Source organism: Rhinoderma darwinii, chromosome 1, assembly GCF_050947455.1.
Source record: "Rhinoderma darwinii isolate aRhiDar2 chromosome 1, aRhiDar2.hap1, whole genome shotgun sequence".
In the NCBI taxonomy this organism is placed as follows: domain Eukaryota; kingdom Metazoa; phylum Chordata; class Amphibia; order Anura; family Rhinodermatidae; genus Rhinoderma; species Rhinoderma darwinii.
The window spans coordinates 247,287,434-247,303,387 of NC_134687.1; the positions used below are offsets into that span (position 1 = coordinate 247,287,434).

The 15,954-nt window shown below is 42.0% G+C and overlaps 66 pseudogenes; all 66 read right to left on the minus strand.

Moving 5' to 3' along the window:
* Positions 1 to 58: 58 nt before the first annotated feature.
* LOC142736075 (5S ribosomal RNA) lies at positions 59 to 177 on the minus strand (annotated as a pseudogene).
* A 67-nt stretch (positions 178 to 244) lies between these two features.
* On the minus strand, positions 245 to 363 carry LOC142671097 (5S ribosomal RNA; annotated as a pseudogene).
* Positions 364 to 430: 67 nt separating this feature from the next.
* Positions 431 to 549, minus strand: LOC142689392 (5S ribosomal RNA; annotated as a pseudogene).
* A 253-nt stretch (positions 550 to 802) lies between these two features.
* Positions 803 to 921, minus strand: LOC142669959 (5S ribosomal RNA; annotated as a pseudogene).
* A 439-nt stretch (positions 922 to 1,360) lies between these two features.
* On the minus strand, positions 1,361 to 1,479 carry LOC142720329 (5S ribosomal RNA; annotated as a pseudogene).
* A 67-nt stretch (positions 1,480 to 1,546) lies between these two features.
* On the minus strand, positions 1,547 to 1,665 carry LOC142725787 (5S ribosomal RNA; annotated as a pseudogene).
* Positions 1,666 to 1,732: 67 nt separating this feature from the next.
* LOC142698025 (5S ribosomal RNA) lies at positions 1,733 to 1,851 on the minus strand (annotated as a pseudogene).
* Positions 1,852 to 1,918: 67 nt separating this feature from the next.
* On the minus strand, positions 1,919 to 2,037 carry LOC142669970 (5S ribosomal RNA; annotated as a pseudogene).
* Positions 2,038 to 2,104: 67 nt separating this feature from the next.
* Positions 2,105 to 2,223, minus strand: LOC142737999 (5S ribosomal RNA; annotated as a pseudogene).
* A 67-nt stretch (positions 2,224 to 2,290) lies between these two features.
* Positions 2,291 to 2,409, minus strand: LOC142698601 (5S ribosomal RNA; annotated as a pseudogene).
* Positions 2,410 to 2,476: 67 nt separating this feature from the next.
* On the minus strand, positions 2,477 to 2,595 carry LOC142736201 (5S ribosomal RNA; annotated as a pseudogene).
* A 67-nt stretch (positions 2,596 to 2,662) lies between these two features.
* Positions 2,663 to 2,781, minus strand: LOC142716246 (5S ribosomal RNA; annotated as a pseudogene).
* A 67-nt stretch (positions 2,782 to 2,848) lies between these two features.
* LOC142736506 (5S ribosomal RNA) lies at positions 2,849 to 2,967 on the minus strand (annotated as a pseudogene).
* A 67-nt stretch (positions 2,968 to 3,034) lies between these two features.
* LOC142725251 (5S ribosomal RNA) lies at positions 3,035 to 3,153 on the minus strand (annotated as a pseudogene).
* Positions 3,154 to 3,220: 67 nt separating this feature from the next.
* LOC142665661 (5S ribosomal RNA) lies at positions 3,221 to 3,339 on the minus strand (annotated as a pseudogene).
* A 253-nt stretch (positions 3,340 to 3,592) lies between these two features.
* LOC142735934 (5S ribosomal RNA) lies at positions 3,593 to 3,711 on the minus strand (annotated as a pseudogene).
* Positions 3,712 to 3,778: 67 nt separating this feature from the next.
* LOC142736973 (5S ribosomal RNA) lies at positions 3,779 to 3,897 on the minus strand (annotated as a pseudogene).
* A 67-nt stretch (positions 3,898 to 3,964) lies between these two features.
* LOC142736730 (5S ribosomal RNA) lies at positions 3,965 to 4,083 on the minus strand (annotated as a pseudogene).
* A 67-nt stretch (positions 4,084 to 4,150) lies between these two features.
* LOC142698032 (5S ribosomal RNA) lies at positions 4,151 to 4,269 on the minus strand (annotated as a pseudogene).
* Positions 4,270 to 4,336: 67 nt separating this feature from the next.
* Positions 4,337 to 4,455, minus strand: LOC142665858 (5S ribosomal RNA; annotated as a pseudogene).
* Positions 4,456 to 4,522: 67 nt separating this feature from the next.
* On the minus strand, positions 4,523 to 4,641 carry LOC142736076 (5S ribosomal RNA; annotated as a pseudogene).
* A 67-nt stretch (positions 4,642 to 4,708) lies between these two features.
* LOC142671108 (5S ribosomal RNA) lies at positions 4,709 to 4,827 on the minus strand (annotated as a pseudogene).
* Positions 4,828 to 4,894: 67 nt separating this feature from the next.
* LOC142689403 (5S ribosomal RNA) lies at positions 4,895 to 5,013 on the minus strand (annotated as a pseudogene).
* A 253-nt stretch (positions 5,014 to 5,266) lies between these two features.
* LOC142669981 (5S ribosomal RNA) lies at positions 5,267 to 5,385 on the minus strand (annotated as a pseudogene).
* A 439-nt stretch (positions 5,386 to 5,824) lies between these two features.
* Positions 5,825 to 5,943, minus strand: LOC142716257 (5S ribosomal RNA; annotated as a pseudogene).
* Positions 5,944 to 6,010: 67 nt separating this feature from the next.
* LOC142707879 (5S ribosomal RNA) lies at positions 6,011 to 6,129 on the minus strand (annotated as a pseudogene).
* Positions 6,130 to 6,196: 67 nt separating this feature from the next.
* Positions 6,197 to 6,315, minus strand: LOC142735904 (5S ribosomal RNA; annotated as a pseudogene).
* Positions 6,316 to 6,382: 67 nt separating this feature from the next.
* On the minus strand, positions 6,383 to 6,501 carry LOC142735604 (5S ribosomal RNA; annotated as a pseudogene).
* A 253-nt stretch (positions 6,502 to 6,754) lies between these two features.
* On the minus strand, positions 6,755 to 6,873 carry LOC142687228 (5S ribosomal RNA; annotated as a pseudogene).
* Positions 6,874 to 6,940: 67 nt separating this feature from the next.
* Positions 6,941 to 7,059, minus strand: LOC142689414 (5S ribosomal RNA; annotated as a pseudogene).
* Positions 7,060 to 7,312: 253 nt separating this feature from the next.
* LOC142669992 (5S ribosomal RNA) lies at positions 7,313 to 7,431 on the minus strand (annotated as a pseudogene).
* Positions 7,432 to 7,498: 67 nt separating this feature from the next.
* Positions 7,499 to 7,617, minus strand: LOC142738000 (5S ribosomal RNA; annotated as a pseudogene).
* A 253-nt stretch (positions 7,618 to 7,870) lies between these two features.
* On the minus strand, positions 7,871 to 7,989 carry LOC142665910 (5S ribosomal RNA; annotated as a pseudogene).
* A 67-nt stretch (positions 7,990 to 8,056) lies between these two features.
* Positions 8,057 to 8,175, minus strand: LOC142716279 (5S ribosomal RNA; annotated as a pseudogene).
* Positions 8,176 to 8,428: 253 nt separating this feature from the next.
* Positions 8,429 to 8,547, minus strand: LOC142735916 (5S ribosomal RNA; annotated as a pseudogene).
* Positions 8,548 to 8,614: 67 nt separating this feature from the next.
* On the minus strand, positions 8,615 to 8,733 carry LOC142735605 (5S ribosomal RNA; annotated as a pseudogene).
* A 253-nt stretch (positions 8,734 to 8,986) lies between these two features.
* Positions 8,987 to 9,105, minus strand: LOC142687239 (5S ribosomal RNA; annotated as a pseudogene).
* A 67-nt stretch (positions 9,106 to 9,172) lies between these two features.
* LOC142698040 (5S ribosomal RNA) lies at positions 9,173 to 9,291 on the minus strand (annotated as a pseudogene).
* A 67-nt stretch (positions 9,292 to 9,358) lies between these two features.
* On the minus strand, positions 9,359 to 9,477 carry LOC142693401 (5S ribosomal RNA; annotated as a pseudogene).
* Positions 9,478 to 9,544: 67 nt separating this feature from the next.
* LOC142672400 (5S ribosomal RNA) lies at positions 9,545 to 9,663 on the minus strand (annotated as a pseudogene).
* Positions 9,664 to 9,916: 253 nt separating this feature from the next.
* LOC142734969 (5S ribosomal RNA) lies at positions 9,917 to 10,035 on the minus strand (annotated as a pseudogene).
* Positions 10,036 to 10,102: 67 nt separating this feature from the next.
* On the minus strand, positions 10,103 to 10,221 carry LOC142665961 (5S ribosomal RNA; annotated as a pseudogene).
* Positions 10,222 to 10,288: 67 nt separating this feature from the next.
* LOC142737804 (5S ribosomal RNA) lies at positions 10,289 to 10,407 on the minus strand (annotated as a pseudogene).
* A 67-nt stretch (positions 10,408 to 10,474) lies between these two features.
* Positions 10,475 to 10,593, minus strand: LOC142737385 (5S ribosomal RNA; annotated as a pseudogene).
* A 67-nt stretch (positions 10,594 to 10,660) lies between these two features.
* On the minus strand, positions 10,661 to 10,779 carry LOC142734980 (5S ribosomal RNA; annotated as a pseudogene).
* A 67-nt stretch (positions 10,780 to 10,846) lies between these two features.
* On the minus strand, positions 10,847 to 10,965 carry LOC142690543 (5S ribosomal RNA; annotated as a pseudogene).
* Positions 10,966 to 11,032: 67 nt separating this feature from the next.
* Positions 11,033 to 11,151, minus strand: LOC142725798 (5S ribosomal RNA; annotated as a pseudogene).
* Positions 11,152 to 11,218: 67 nt separating this feature from the next.
* LOC142736787 (5S ribosomal RNA) lies at positions 11,219 to 11,337 on the minus strand (annotated as a pseudogene).
* A 67-nt stretch (positions 11,338 to 11,404) lies between these two features.
* LOC142736222 (5S ribosomal RNA) lies at positions 11,405 to 11,523 on the minus strand (annotated as a pseudogene).
* Positions 11,524 to 12,632: 1,109 nt separating this feature from the next.
* On the minus strand, positions 12,633 to 12,751 carry LOC142671117 (5S ribosomal RNA; annotated as a pseudogene).
* Positions 12,752 to 12,818: 67 nt separating this feature from the next.
* On the minus strand, positions 12,819 to 12,937 carry LOC142737837 (5S ribosomal RNA; annotated as a pseudogene).
* A 67-nt stretch (positions 12,938 to 13,004) lies between these two features.
* On the minus strand, positions 13,005 to 13,123 carry LOC142736825 (5S ribosomal RNA; annotated as a pseudogene).
* A 67-nt stretch (positions 13,124 to 13,190) lies between these two features.
* On the minus strand, positions 13,191 to 13,309 carry LOC142683963 (5S ribosomal RNA; annotated as a pseudogene).
* A 67-nt stretch (positions 13,310 to 13,376) lies between these two features.
* Positions 13,377 to 13,495, minus strand: LOC142736507 (5S ribosomal RNA; annotated as a pseudogene).
* Positions 13,496 to 13,562: 67 nt separating this feature from the next.
* On the minus strand, positions 13,563 to 13,681 carry LOC142735843 (5S ribosomal RNA; annotated as a pseudogene).
* Positions 13,682 to 13,748: 67 nt separating this feature from the next.
* On the minus strand, positions 13,749 to 13,867 carry LOC142735521 (5S ribosomal RNA; annotated as a pseudogene).
* A 67-nt stretch (positions 13,868 to 13,934) lies between these two features.
* LOC142676096 (5S ribosomal RNA) lies at positions 13,935 to 14,053 on the minus strand (annotated as a pseudogene).
* A 67-nt stretch (positions 14,054 to 14,120) lies between these two features.
* LOC142736317 (5S ribosomal RNA) lies at positions 14,121 to 14,239 on the minus strand (annotated as a pseudogene).
* A 67-nt stretch (positions 14,240 to 14,306) lies between these two features.
* On the minus strand, positions 14,307 to 14,425 carry LOC142735624 (5S ribosomal RNA; annotated as a pseudogene).
* Positions 14,426 to 14,492: 67 nt separating this feature from the next.
* LOC142666018 (5S ribosomal RNA) lies at positions 14,493 to 14,611 on the minus strand (annotated as a pseudogene).
* A 67-nt stretch (positions 14,612 to 14,678) lies between these two features.
* Positions 14,679 to 14,797, minus strand: LOC142737085 (5S ribosomal RNA; annotated as a pseudogene).
* Positions 14,798 to 14,864: 67 nt separating this feature from the next.
* On the minus strand, positions 14,865 to 14,983 carry LOC142735795 (5S ribosomal RNA; annotated as a pseudogene).
* Positions 14,984 to 15,236: 253 nt separating this feature from the next.
* On the minus strand, positions 15,237 to 15,355 carry LOC142707342 (5S ribosomal RNA; annotated as a pseudogene).
* A 67-nt stretch (positions 15,356 to 15,422) lies between these two features.
* On the minus strand, positions 15,423 to 15,541 carry LOC142697528 (5S ribosomal RNA; annotated as a pseudogene).
* Positions 15,542 to 15,608: 67 nt separating this feature from the next.
* On the minus strand, positions 15,609 to 15,727 carry LOC142737981 (5S ribosomal RNA; annotated as a pseudogene).
* A 67-nt stretch (positions 15,728 to 15,794) lies between these two features.
* Positions 15,795 to 15,913, minus strand: LOC142699150 (5S ribosomal RNA; annotated as a pseudogene).
* Positions 15,914 to 15,954: the final 41 nt, after the last annotated feature.

Genomic DNA, 15,954 nt, shown 5'->3' on the forward strand with positions numbered 1-15,954 from the left:
TTTAATCCATAGTCCTTTTTAATCGATTGTGAAACAAAATCTAAACGACATAATAAAAAGTCAACCGCACCACGGATTCCCAGACAGTCTCCCACTCTGGTACTAGCGAGGCCTTAAGCTGTGTAACTCCTGCGATCTGACGAGAGCAGGGACATTCAGCTTAGAATGGCCATTGACATTAAATGCTTTAATCCATAGTCCTTTTTAATCGATTGTGAAACAAAATCTAAACGACATAATAAAAAGTCAACCGCACCACGGATTCCCAGACAGTCTCCCACACTGGTACAAGCGAGGCCTTAAGCTGTGTAACTTCTGCGATCTGACGAGAGCTGGCACATTCAGCTTAGAATGGCCATTGACATTAAATGCTTTAATCCATAGTCCTTTTTAATCGATTGTGAAACAAAATCTAAACGACATAATAAAAAGTCAACCGCACCACGGATTCCCAGACAGTCTCCCACACTGGCACAAGCGAGGCCTTAAGCTGTGTAACTTCTGCGATCTGACGAGAGCAGGGACATTCAGCTTAGAATGGCCATTGACATTAAATGCTTTAATCCATAGTCCTTTTTAATCGATTGTGAAACAAAATCTAAACGACATAATAAAAATTAGACCGCACCACGAATTCCCAGACAGTCTCCCACACTGGTACTAGCGAGGTCTTAAGCTGTGTAACTTCTGCGATCTGACGAGAACAGGCACATTCAGCTTAGAATGGCCATTGATGTTAAATGCTTTAATCCATAGTCCTATTTAATCTATTGTGAAACAAAATCTAAACAACATAATAAAAAGTCAACCGCACCACGGATTCCCAGACATTCTCCCACACTGGTACTAGCGAGGCCTTAAGCTGTGTAACTTCTGCGATCTGACGAGAGCAGGGACTTTCAGCTTAGAATGGCCATTGACATAAAATGCTTTAATCCATAGTCCTTTTTAATCGATTGTGAAACAAAATCTAAACGACATAATAAAAAGTCAACCGCACCACGGATTCCCAGACAGTCTCCCACACTGGTTCTAGCGAGGCCTTAAGCTGTGTAACTTCTGCGATCTGACTAGAGCAGGCACATTCAGCTTAGAATGGCCATTGACGTTAAATGCTTTAATCCATAGTCCTATTTAATCTATTGTGAAACAAAATCTAAACGACATAATAAAAAGTCAACCGCACCACGGATTCCCAGACAGTCTCCCACACTGGTACTAGCGAGGCGTTAAGCTGTGTAACTTCTGCGATCTACCGAGAGCAGGCACATCCAGCTTAGAATGGCCATTGACATTAAATGCTTTAATCCATAGTCCTTTTTAATCGATTGTGAAACAAAATCTAAACGACATAATAAAAAGTCAACCGCACCACGGATTCCCAAACAGTCTCCCACACTGGTACTAGCGAGGCCTTAAGCTGTGTAACTTCTGCGATCTGACGAGAGCAGGCACATTCAGCTTAGAATGGCCATTGACATTAAAAGCCTTAATCCATAGTCCTATTTAATCTATTGTGAAACAAAATCTAAACAACATAAAAGAAAGTCAACCGCACCACGGATTCCCAGACAGTCTCCCACACTGGTACTAGCGAGGCCTTAAGCTGTGTAACTTCTGCGATCTGACGAGAGCAGGGACATTCAGCTTAGAATGGCCATTGACATTAAATGTTTTAATCCATAGTCCTTTTTAATCGATTGTGAAACAAAATCTAAACGACATAATAAAAATTAGACCGCACCACGGATTCCCAGACAGTCTCCCACACTGGTACTAGCGAGGCCTTAAGCTGTGTAACTTCTGCGATCTGACGAGAGCAGGCACATTCAGCTTAGAATGGCCATTGATGTTAAATGCTTTAATCCATAGTCCTATTTAATCTATTGTGAAACAAAATCTAAACAACATAATAAAAAGTCAACCGCACCACGGATTCCCAGACATTCTCCCACACTGGTACTAGCGAGGCCTTAAGCTGTGTAACTTCTGCGATCTGACGAGAGCAGGGACTTTCAGCTTAGAATGGCCATTGACATTAAATGCTTTAATCCATAGTCCTTTTTAATCGATTGTGAAACAAAATCTAAACGACATAATAAAAAGTCAACCGCACCACGGATTCCCAGACAGTCTCCCACACTGGTACTAGCGAGGCCTTAAGCTGTGTAACTTCTGCGATCTGACTAGAGCAGGCACATTCAGCTTAGAATGGCCATTGACGTTAAATGCTTTAATCCATAGTCCTATTTAATCTATTGTGAAACAAAATCTAAACGACATAATAAAAAGTCAACTGCACCACGGATTCCCAGACAGTCTCCCACACTGGTACTAGCGAGGCGTTAAGCTGTGTAACTACTGCGATCTAACGAGAGCAGGCACATCCAGCTTAGAATGGCCATTGACATTAAATGCTTTAATCCATAGTCCTTTTTAATCGATTGTGAAACAAAATCTAAACGACATAATAAAAAGTCAACCGCACCACGGATTCCCAGACAGTCTCCCACACTTGTACTAGCGAGGCCTTAAGCTGTGTAACTTCTGCGATCTGACGAGAGCAGGCACATTCAGCTTAGAATGGCCATTGACATTAAAAGCCTTAATCCATAGTCCTATTTAATCTATTGTGAAACAAAATCTAAACAACATAATAAAAAGTCAACCGCACCACGGATTCCCAGACAGTCTCCCACACTGGTACTAGCGAGGCCTTAAGCTGTGTAACTTCTGCGATCTGACGAGAGCAGGGACTTTCAGCTTAGAATGGCCATTGACATTAAATGCTTTAATCCATAGTCCTTTTTAATCGATTGTGAAACAAAATCTAAACGACATAATAAAAATTCAACCGCACCACGGATTCCCAGACAGTCTCCCACACTGGTACTAGCGAGGCCTTAAGCTGTGTAACTTCTGCGATCTGACGAGAGCAGGCACATTCAGCTTAGAATGGCCATTGACGTTAAATGCTTTAATCCATAGTCCTATTTAATCTATTGTGAAACAAAATCTAAACGACATAATAAAAAGTCAACCGCACCACGGATTCCCAGACAGTCTCCCACATTGGTACTAGCGAGGCCTTAAGCTGTGTAACTTCTGCGATCTGACGAGAGCAGGCACATTCAGCTTAGAATGGCCATTGACATTAAAAACCTTAATCCATAGTCCTATTTAATCTATTGTGAAACAAAATCTAAACAACATAATAAAAAGTCAACCGCACCACGGATTCCCAGACAGTCTCCCACACTGGTACTAGCGAGGCCTTAAGCTGTGTAACTTCTGCGATCTGACGAGAGCAGGGACTTTCAGCTTAGAATGGCAAATGCCATTAAATGCTTTAATCCATAGTCCTTTTTAATCGATTGTGAAACAAAATCTAAACGACATAATAAAAATGCAACCGCACCACGGATTCCCAGACAGTCTCCCACACTGGTACTAGCGAGGCTTTAAGCTGTGTACCTTCTGCGTTCTGACGAGAGCAGGCACATTCAGCTTAGAATGGCCATTGACGTGAAATGCTTTAATCCATAGTCCTATTTAATCTATTGTGAAACAAAATCTAAACGACATAATAAAAAGTCAATCGCACCCCGGATTCCCAGACAGTCTCCCACACTGGTACTAGCGAGGCCTTAAGCTGTGTAACTTCTGCGATCTGACGAGAGCAGGCACATTCAGCTGAGAATGGCCATTGACATTAAATGCTTTAATACATAGTCCTTTTTAATCGATTGTGACACAAAATCTAAACGAAATAATAAAAAGTCAACCGCACCACGGATTCCCAGACAGTCTCCCACACTGGTACTAGCGAGGCCTTAAGCTGTGTAATTTCTGCGATCTGACGAGAGCAGGCACATTCAGCTTAGAATGGCCATTGACATTAAATGCTTTAATCCATAGTCCTTTTTAATCGATTGTGAAACAAAATCTAAACGACATAATAAAAAGTCAACCGCACCACGGATTCCCAGACAGTCTCCCACACTGGTACAAGCGAGGCCTTAAGCTGTATAACTTCTGCGATCTGACGAGAGCAGGGACATTCAGCTTAGAATGGCCATTGACATTAAATGCTTTAATCCATAGTCCTTTTCAATCGATTGTGAAACAAAATCTAAACGACATAATAAAAATTAGACCGCACCACGGATTCCCAGACAGTCTCCCACACTGGTACTAGCGAGGCCTTAAGCTGTGTAACTTCTGCGATCTGACGAGAGCAGGCACATTCAGCTTAGAATGGCCATTGATGTTAAATGCTTTAATCCATAGTCCTATTTAATCTATTGTGAAACAAAATCTAAACGACATAATAAAAAGTCAACCGCACCACGGATTCCCAGACAGTCTCCCACACTGGTACTAGCGAGGCCTTAAGCTGTGTAACTTCTGCGATCTGACGAGAGCAGGCACATTCAGCTTAGAATGGCCATTGACATTAAATGCTTTAATCCATAGTCCTTTTTAATCGATTGTGAAACAAAATCTAAACGACATAATAAAAAGTCAACCGCACCACGGATTCCCAGACAGTCTCCCACTCTGGTACTAGCGAGGCCTTAAGCTGTGTAACTCCTGCGATCTGACGAGAGCAGGGACATTCAGCTTAGAATGGCCATTGACATTAAATGCTTTAATCCATAGTCCTTTTTAATCGATTGTGAAACAAAATCTAAACGACATAATAAAAAGTCAACCGCACCACGGATTCCCAGACAGTCTCCCACACTGGTACAAGCGAGGCCTTAAGCTGTGTAACTTCTGCGATCTGACGAGAGCTGGCACATTCAGCTTAGAATGGCCATTGACATTAAATGCTTTAATCCATAGTCCTTTTTAATCGATTGTGAAACAAAATCTAAACGACATAATAAAAAGTCAACCGCACCACGGATTCCCAGACAGTCTCCCACACTGGCACAAGCGAGGCCTTAAGCTGTGTAACTTCTGCGATCTGACGAGAGCAGGGACATTCAGCTTAGAATGGCCATTGACATTAAATGCTTTAATCCATAGTCCTTTTTAATCGATTGTGAAACAAAATCTAAACGACATAATAAAAATTAGACCGCACCACGAATTCCCAGACAGTCTCCCACACTGGTACTAGCGAGGTCTTAAGCTGTGTAACTTCTGCGATCTGACGAGAACAGGCACATTCAGCTTAGAATGGCCATTGATGTTAAATGCTTTAATCCATAGTCCTATTTAATCTATTGTGAAACAAAATCTAAACAACATAATAAAAAGTCAACCGCACCACGGATTCCCAGACATTCTCCCACACTGGTACTAGCGAGGCCTTAAGCTGTGTAACTTCTGCGATCTGACGAGAGCAGGGACTTTCAGCTTAGAATGGCCATTGACATAAAATGCTTTAATCCATAGTCCTTTTTAATCGATTGTGAAACAAAATCTAAACGACATAATAAAAAGTCAACCGCACCACGGATTCCCAGACAGTCTCCCACACTGGTTCTAGCGAGGCCTTAAGCTGTGTAACTTCTGCGATCTGACTAGAGCAGGCACATTCAGCTTAGAATGGCCATTGACGTTAAATGCTTTAATCCATAGTCCTATTTAATCTATTGTGAAACAAAATCTAAACGACATAATAAAAAGTCAACCGCACCACGGATTCCCAGACAGTCTCCCACACTGGTACTAGCGAGGCGTTAAGCTGTGTAACTTCTGCGATCTACCGAGAGCAGGCACATCCAGCTTAGAATGGCCATTGACATTAAATGCTTTAATCCATAGTCCTTTTTAATCGATTGTGAAACAAAATCTAAACAACATAAAAGAAAGTCAACCGCACCACGGATTCCCAGACAGTCTCCCACACTGGTACTAGCGAGGCCTTAAGCTGTGTAACTTCTGCGATCTGACGAGAGCAGGGACTTTCAGCTTAGAATGGCCATTGACATTAAATGCTTTAATCCATAGTCCTTTTTAATCGATTGTGAAACAAAATCTAAACGACATAATAAAAATTCAGCCGCACCACGGATTCCCAGACAGTCTCCCACACTGGTACTAGCGAGGCCTTAAGCTGTGTAACTTCTGCGATCTGACGAGAGCAGGCACATTCAGTTTAGAATGGCCATTGACGTTAAATGCTTTAATCCATAGTCCTATTTAATCTATTCTGAAACAAAATCTAAACGACATAATAAAAAGTCAACCGCACCACGGATTCCCAGACAGTCTCCCACACTAGTACTAGCGAGGCCTTAAGCTGTGTAACTTCTGCGATCTGACGAGAGCAGGCACATTCAGCTTAGAATGGCCATTGACATTAAAAGCCTTAATCCATAGTCCTATTTAATCTATTGTGAAACAAAATCTAAACAACATAATAAAAAGTCAACCGCACCACGGATTCCCAGACAGTCTCCCACACTGGTACTAGCGAGGCCTTAAGCTGTGTAACTTCTGCGATCTGACGAGAGCAGGGACTTTCAGCTTAGAATGGCAATTGCCATTAAATGCTTTAATCCATAGTCCTTTTTAATCGATTGTGAAACAAAATCTAAACGACATAATAAAAATGCAACCGCACCACGGATTCCCAGACAGTCTCCCACACTGGTACTAGCGAGGCTTTAAGCTGTGTACCTTCTGCGTTCTGACGAGAGCAGGCACATTCAGCTTAGAATGGCCATTGACGTGAAATGCTTTAATCCATAGTCCTATTTAATCTATTGTGAAACAAAATCTAAACGACATAATAAAAAGTCAACCGCACCCCGGATTCCCAGACAGTCTCCCACACTGGTACTAGAGAGGCCTTAAGCTGTGTAACTTCTGCGATCTGACGAGAGCAGGCACATTCAGCTTAGAATGTCCATTGACATTAAATGCTTTAATCCATAGTCCTTTTTAATCGATTGTGAAACAAAATCTAAACGACATAATAAAAAGTCAACCGCACCACGGATTCCCAGACAGTCTCCCACACTGGCACAAGCGAGGCCTTAAGCTGTGTAACTTCTGCGATCTGACGAGAGCAGGGACATTCAGCTTAGAATGGCCATTGACATTAAATGCTTTAATCCATAGTCCTTTTTAATCGATTGTGAAACAAAATCTAAACGACATAATAAAAATTAGACCGCACCACGAATTCCCAGACAGTCTCCCACACTGGTACTAGCGAGGTCTTAAGCTGTGTAACTTCTGCGATCTGACGAGAACAGGCACATTCAGCTTAGAATGGCCATTGATGTTAAATGCTTTAATCCATAGTCCTATTTAATCTATTGTGAAACAAAATCTAAACAACATAATAAAAAGTCAACCGCACCACGGATTCCCAGACATTCTCCCACACTGGTACTAGCGAGGCCTTAAGCTGTGTAACTTCTGCGATCTGACGAGAGCAGGGACTTTCAGCTTAGAATGGCCATTGACATAAAATGCTTTAATCCATAGTCCTTTTTAATCGATTGTGAAACAAAATCTAAACGACATAATAAAAAGTCAACCGCACCACGGATTCCCAGACAGTCTCCCACACTGGTACTAGCGAGGCCTTAAGCTGTGTAACTTCTGCGATCTGACTAGAGCAGGCACATTCAGCTTAGAATGGCCATTGACGTTAAATGCTTTAATCCATAGTCCTATTTAATCTATTGTGAAACAAAATCTAAACGACATAATAAAAAGTCAACCGCACCACGGATTCCCAGACAGTCTCCCACACTGGTACTAGCGAGGCGTTAAGCTGTGTAACTTCTGCGATCTACCGAGAGCAGGCACATCCAGCTTAGAATGGCCATTTACATTAAATGCTTTAATCCATAGTCCTTTTTAATCGATTGTGAAACAAAATCTAAACGACATAATAAAAAGTCAACCGCACCACGGATTCCCAGACAGTCTCCCACACTGGTACTAGCGAGGCCTTAAGCTGTGTAACTTCTGCGATCTGACGAGAGCAGGCACATTCAGCTTAGAATGGCCATTGACATTAAAAGCCTTAATCCATAGTCCTATTTAATCTATTGTGAAACAAAATCTAAACAACATAAAAGAAAGTCAACCGCACCACGGATTCCCAGACAGTCTCCCACACTGGTACTAGCGAGGCCTTAAGCTGTGTAACTTCTGCGATCTGACGAGAGCAGGGACTTTCAGCTTAGAATGGCCATTGACATTAAATGCTTTAATCCATAGTCCTTTTTAATCGATTGTGAAACAAAATCTAAACGACATAATAAAAATTCAGCCGCACCACGGATTCCCAGACAGTCTCCCACACTGGGACTAGCGAGGCCTTAAGCTGTGTAACTTATGCGATCTGACGAGAGCAGGCACATTCAGTTTAGAATGGCCATTGACGTTAAATGCTTTAATCCATAGTCCTATTTAATCTATTGTGAAACAATATCTAAACGACATAATAAAAAGTCAACCGCACCACGGATTCCCAGACAGTCTCCCACACTAGTACTAGCGAGGCCTTAAGCTGTGTAACTTCTGCGATCTGACGAGAGCAGGCACATTCAGCTTAGAATGGCCATTGACATTAAAAGCCTTAATCCATAGTCCTATTTAATCTATTGTGAAACAAAATCTAAACAACATAATAAAAAGTCAACCGCACCACGGATTCCCAGACAGTCTCCCACACTGGTACTAGCGAGGCCTTAAGCTGTGTAACTTCTGCGATCTGACGAGAGCAGGGACTTTCAGCTTAGAATGGCAATTGCCATTAAATGCTTTAGTCCATAGTCCTTTTTAATCGATTGTGAAACAAAATCTAAACGACATAATAAAAATGCAACCGCACCACGGATTCCCAGACAGTCTCCCACACTGGTACTAGCGAGGCTTTAAGCTGTGTACCTTCTGCGTTCTGACGAGAGCAGGCACATTCAGCTTAGAATGGCCATTGACGTGAAATGCTTTAATCCATAGTCCTATTTAATCTATTGTGAAACAAAATCTAAACGACATAATAAAAAGTCAACCGCACCCCGGATTCCCAGACAGTCTCCCACACTGGTACTAGAGAGGCCTTAAGCTGTGTAACTTCTGCGATCTGACGAGAGCAGGCACATTCAGCTTAGAATGTCCATTGACATTAAATGCTTTAATCCATAGTCCTTTTTAATCGATTGTGACACAAAATCTAAACGACATAATAAAAATTAGACCGCACCACGGATTCCCAGACAGTCTCCCACACTGGTACTAGCGAGGCCTTAAGCTGTGTAACTTCTGCGATCTGACGAGAGCAGGCACATTCAGCTTAGAATGGCCATTGATGTTAAATGCTTTAATCCATAGTCCTATTTAATCTATTGTGAAACAAAATCTAAACGACATAATAAAAAGTCAACTGCACCACGGATTCCCAGACAGTCTCCCACACCGGTACTAGCGAGGCGTTAAGCTGTGTAACTTCTGCGATCTAACGAGAGCAGGCACATCCAGCTTAGAATGGCGATTGACATTAAATGCTTTAATCCATAGTCCTTTTTAATCGATTGTGAAACAAAATCTAAACGACATAATAAAAATTCAACCGCACCACGGATTCCCAGACAGTCTCCCACACTGGTACTAGCGAGGCCTTAAGCTGTGTAACTTCTGCGATCTGACGAAAGCAGGCACATTCAGCTTAGAATGGCCATTGACATTAAAAGCCTTAATCCATAGTCCTATTTAATCTATTGTGAAACAAAATCTAAACAACATAATAAAATATCAACCGCACCACGGATTCCCAGACAGTCTCCCACACTGGTACTAGCGAGGCCTTAAGCTGTGTAACTCCTGCAATCTGTCGAGAGCAGGGACTTTCAGCTTAGAATGGCCAATGACATTAAATGCTTTAATCCATAGTCCTTTTTAATCAATTGTGAAACAAAATCTAAACGACATAATAAAAATTCAACCGCACCACGGATTCCCAGACAGTCTCCCACACTGGTACTAGCGAGGCCTTAAGCTGTGTAACTTCTGCGTTCTGACGAGAGCAGGCACATTCAGCTTAGAATGGCCATTGACATGAAATGCTTTAATCCATAGTCCTATTTAATCTATTGTGAAACAAAATCTAAACGACATAATATAAAGTCAACCGCACCACGGATTCCCAGACAGTCTCCCACACTGGTACTAGCGAGGCCTTAAGCTGTGTAACTTCTGCGATCTGACGAGAGCAGGCACATTCAGCTTAGAATGGCCATTGACGTTAAATGCTTTAATCCATAGTCCTTTTTAATCGATTGTGAAACAAAATCTAAACGACATAATAAAAAGTCAACCGCACCACGGATTCCCAGACAGTCTCCCACACTGGTACTAGCGAGGGCTTAAGCTGTGTAACTTCTGCGATCTGACGAGAGCAGGCACATTCAGCTTAGAATGGCCATTGACATTAAATGCTTTAATCCATAGTCCTTTTTAATCGATTGTGAAACAAAATCTAAACGACATAATAAAAAGTCAACCGCACCACTGACTCCCAGACAGTCTCCCACACTGGTACTAGCGAGGCCTTAAGCTGTGTAACTTCTGCGATCTGACGAGAGCAGGCACATTCAGCTTAGAATGGCCATTGACATTAAAAGCTTTAATCCATAGTCCTTTTTAATCGATTGTGAAACAAAATCTAAACGACATAATAAAAATTCAACCGCACCACGGATTCCCAGACAGTCTCCCACACTGGTACTAGCGAGGCCTTAAGCTGTGTAACTTCTGCGTTCTGACGAGAGCAGGCACATTCAGCTTAGAATGGCCATTGACGTTAAATGCTTTAATCCATAGTCCTATTTAATCTATTGTGAAACAAAATCTAAACGACATAATAAAAAGTCAACCGCACCACTGATTCCCAGACAGTCTCCCACACTGGTACTAGCGAGGCCTTAAGCTGTGTAACTTCTGCGATCTGACGAGAGCAGGCACATTCAGCTTATAATGGCCATTGACATTAAATGCTTTAATCCATAGTCCTTTTTAATCGATTGTGAAACAAAATCTAAACGACATAATAAAAAGTCAACCGCACCACGGATTCCCAGACAGTCTCCCACACTGGTACTAGCGAGGCCTTAAGCTGTGTAACTTCTGCGATCTGACGAGAGCAGGGACATTCAGCTTAGAATGGCCATTGACATTAAATGCTTTAATCCATAGTCCTTTTTAATCGATTGTGAAACAAAATCTAAACGACATAATAAAAATTCAACCGCACCACGGATTCCCAGACAGTCTCCCACACTGGTACTAGCGAGGCCTTAAGCTGTGTAACTTCTGCGATCTGACGAGAGCAGGAACATTCAGCTTAGAATGGCCATTGACATTAAAAGCCTTAATCCATAGTCCTATTTAATCCATTGTGAAACAAAATCTAAACAACATAGTAAAAAGTCAACCGCACCACGGATTCCCAGACAGTCTCCCACACTGATACTAGCGAGGCCTTAAGCTGTGTAACTTCTGCGATCTGACGAGAGCAGGCACATTCAGCTTAGAATGGCCATTGACATTAAATGCTTTAATTTATAGTCCTTTTTAATCGATTGTGAAACAAAATCTAAACGACATAATAAAAAGTCAACCGCACCACGGATTCCCAGACAGTCTCCCACACTAGTACTAGCGAGGCCTTAAAGGAACAGTGTCATCGCAAATAATTTTTTTATATGTTAAAGATGTTAGTGCTGTAATAAAAACGTTTATATTCATTTGTGTGTTTGTGTTTTACTGTTTCTTATTTTTACACTTTTTCTTCCCTATGGGGGCTGCCATTTTTTGTTCCATTTCTGTGTGTGCCGATTAACGACACACACAGACATGGAACACGGCAGCCACAGTCCCATAGGGACTGCGAACGGCTCCCGTCCCATTGACTGCCGTGTACGGCGTCTGTGTGGGAACTGCGCATGCGCCGCTCCCACACAGTCCTATTCGAAATTGGCGCCGTCCGGCGCCATTTTCCTGTGGACCGGAAGTCGCGGCCGGACAGTAATATTACTACTTCCGGTCGCGGCTTCCGGACTTGTGCACATGGAACAGCGGCAGCAAACGGAGCGGACGGGCCAGAGGGAGCCGCGGCGGCAGGAGCAGGTAAGAGATTTCAATGTATGTTAGTGTTTGTGTGTGTTTACTACTATATGTAAACCTACTACACTGTGGGTTACCTCAAAAAATGGCGACACGCAGTGTAGCAGGTTAAACCTTTCAAACCCCTCGTTTATCCCGGCACTAGCCAGGATAAAGGAGGGGGGGATGCTGAGAGCTCACTAGAGCGAGGGCTTTTAACCCAATGTTGCAATGCTGCAATTTTGGGAACAGCCCCATCTAGTGGCCAAAAATGGGTAGTATTATAAATTAGAAATAATTTATAATATTACATGGCTCGTGCCAAAAAAAAATAAAAAAATTTGAACAATGATTAATCACCCACACACTAAATGTTTAATTTTTAAAAAAAAAACATGTTTTTAGGGCAACACCATGCCTTTAAGCTGTGTAACTTCTGCGATCTGACGAGAGCAGGGACATTCAGCTTAGAATGGCCATTGACATTAAATGCTTTAATCCATAGTCCTTTTTAATCGATTGTGAAACAAAATCTAAACGACATAATAAAAATTCAACCGCACCACGGATTCCCAGACAGTCTCCCACACTGGTACTAGTGAGGCCTTAAACTGTGTAACTTCTGCGATCTGACGAGAGCAGGCACATTCAGCTTAGAATGGCCATTGACATTAAATGCTTTAATCCATAGTCCTTTTTAATCGATTGTGAAACAAAATCTAAACAACATAATAAAAAGTCAACTGCACCACTGATTCCCAGACAGTCTCCCACACTGGTACTAGCAAGGCCTTAAGCTGTGTAACTTCTGCGATCTGACGAGAGCAGGCACATTCAGCTTAGAATGGCCATTGACATTAAATGCTTTAATCCATAGTCCTTTTTAATCGATTGTGAAACAAAATCTAAACAACATAATAAAAAGTCAACTGCACCACTGATTCCCAGACAGTCTCCCACAATGGTACTAGCGAGGCCTTAAGCTGTGTAACTTCTGCGATCTGACGAGAGCAGGCACATTCAGCTTAGAATGGCCATTGACATTAAATTCTTTAATCCATAGTCCTTTTTAATCGATTATGAAACAAAATCTAAACGACATAATAAAAAGTCAACCGCACCACGAATTCCCAGACAGTCTCCCACACTGGTACTAGCGGGGCCTTAAGCTGTGTTACTTCTGCGATCTGACGAGAGCAGGGACATTCATCTTAGAATGGCCATTGACATTAAATGCTTTAATCCATAGTCCTTTTTAATCGATTGTGAAACAAAATCTAAACGACATAATAAAAATTCAACCGCACCACGGATTCCCAGACAGTCTCCCACACTGGTACTAGCGAGGCCTTAAGCTGTGTAACTTCTGCGATCTGACGAGAGCAGGCACATTCAGCTTAGAATGGCCATTGACTTTAAATGCTTTAATCCATAGTCCTATTTAATCTATTGTGAAACAAAATCTAAACAACATAATAAAAAGTCAACCGCACCACGGATTCCCAGACAGTCTCCCACACTGGTACTAGCGAGGCCTTAAGCTGTGTAACTTCTGCGTTCTGACAAGAGCAGGCACATTCAGCTTAGAATGGCCATTGACGTTAAATGCTTTAATCCATAGTCCTATTTAATCTATTGTGAAACAAAATCTAAACGACATAATAAAAGGTCAACCGCACCACGGATTCCCAGACAGTCTCCCACACTGGTACTAGCGAGGCCTTAAGCTGTGTAACTTCTGCGATCTGACGAAAGCAGGCACATTCAGCTTAGAATGGCCATTGACATTAAATACTTTAATCCATAGTCCTTTTTAATCGATTGTGAAACAAAATCTAAACGACATAATAAAAAGTCAACCGCACCACGGATTCCCAGACAGTCTCCCACACTGGTACTAGCGAGGCATTAAGCTGTGTAACTTCTGCGATCTGACGAGAGCAGGGACATTCAGCTTAGAATGGCCATTGACATTAAATGCTGTAATCAATAGTCCTTTTTAATCGATTGTGAAACAAAATCTAAACGACATAATAAAAATTCAACCGCACCACGGATTCCCAGACAGTCTCCCACACTGGTACTAGCGAGGCCTTAAGCTGTGTAACTTCTGCGATCTGACGAGAGCAGGCACATTCAGCTTAGAATGGCCATTGATGTTAAATGATTTAATCCATAGTCCTATTTAATCTATTGTGAAACAAAATCTAAACGGCATAATAAAAAGGCAACCGCACCACGGATTCCCAGACAGTCTCCCACACTGGTACTAGCGAGGCCTTAAGCTGTGTAACTTCTGCGATCTGACGAGAGCAGGCACATTCAGCTTAGAATGGCCATTGACGTTAAATGCTTTAATCCATAGTCCTATTTAATCTATTGTGAAACAAAATCTAAACGACATAATAAAAAGTCAACCGCACCACGGATTCCCAGACAGTCTCCCACACTGGTACTAGCGAGGCCTTAAGCTGTGTAACTTCTGCGATCTGACGAGAGCAGGCACATTCAGCTTAGAATGGCCATTGACATTAAAAGCCTTAATCCATAGTCCTATTTAATCTATTGTGAAACAAAATCTAAACAACATAATAAAAAGTCAACCGTACCACGGATTCCCAGACAGTCTCCCACACTGGTACTAGCGAGGCCTTAAGCTGTGTAACTTCTGCGATCTGACGAGAGCAGGGACATTCAGCTTAGAATGGCCATTGACATTAAATGCTTTAATCCATAGTCCTTTTTAATCGATTGTGAAACAAAATCTAAACGACATAATAAAAATTCAACAGCACCACGGATTCCCAGACAGTCTCCCACACTGGTACTAGCGAGGCCTTAAGCTGTGTAACTTCTGCGATCAGACGAAAGCAGGCACATTCAGCTTAGAATGGCCATTGACATTAAATACTTTAATCCATAGTCCTTTTTAATCGATTGTGAAACAAAATCTAAACGACATAATAAAAAGTGAACCGCACCACTGATTCCCAGACAGTCTCCCACACTGGTACTAGCGAGGCGTTAAGCTGTGTAACTTCTGCGATCTAACGAGAGCAGGCACATCCAGCTTAGAATGACCATTGACTTTAAATGCTTTAATCCATAGTCCTTTTTAATCGATTGTGAAACAAAATCTAAACGACATAATAAAAAGTCAGCCGCACCACGGATTCCCAGACAGTCTCCCACACTGGTACTAGCGAGGCATTAAGCTGTGTAACTTCTGCGATCTGACGAGAGCAGGGACATTCAGCTTAGAATGGCCATTGACATTAAATGCTTTAATCCATAGTCCTTTTTAATCGATTGTGAAACAAAATCTAAACGACATAATAAAAATTCAAACGCACCACGGATTCCCAGACAGTCTCCCACACTAGTACTAGCGAGGCCTTAAGCTGTGTAACTTCTGCGATCTGACGAGAGCAGACACATTCAGCTTAGAATGGCCATTGACGTTAAATGATTTAATCCATAGTCCTATTTAATCTATTGTGAAACAAAATCTAAACGACATAATAAAAAGTCAACCGCACCACGGATTCCCAGACAGTCTCCCACACTGGTACTAGCGAGGCTTTAAGCTGTGTAACTTCTGCGATCTGACGAGAGCAGGCACATTCAGCTTAGAATGGCCATTGACATTAAAAGCTTAAATCCATAGTCCTTTTTAATCGATTGTGAAACAAAATCTAAACGACATAATAAAAATTCAACCGCACCATGGATTCCCAGACAGTCTCCCACACTGGTACTAGCGAGGCCTTAAGCTGTGTAACTTCTGCGATCTGACGAGAGCAGGCACATTCAGCTTAGAATGGCCATTAACATTAAATGCTTTAATCCATAGTCCTTTTTAATCGATTGTGA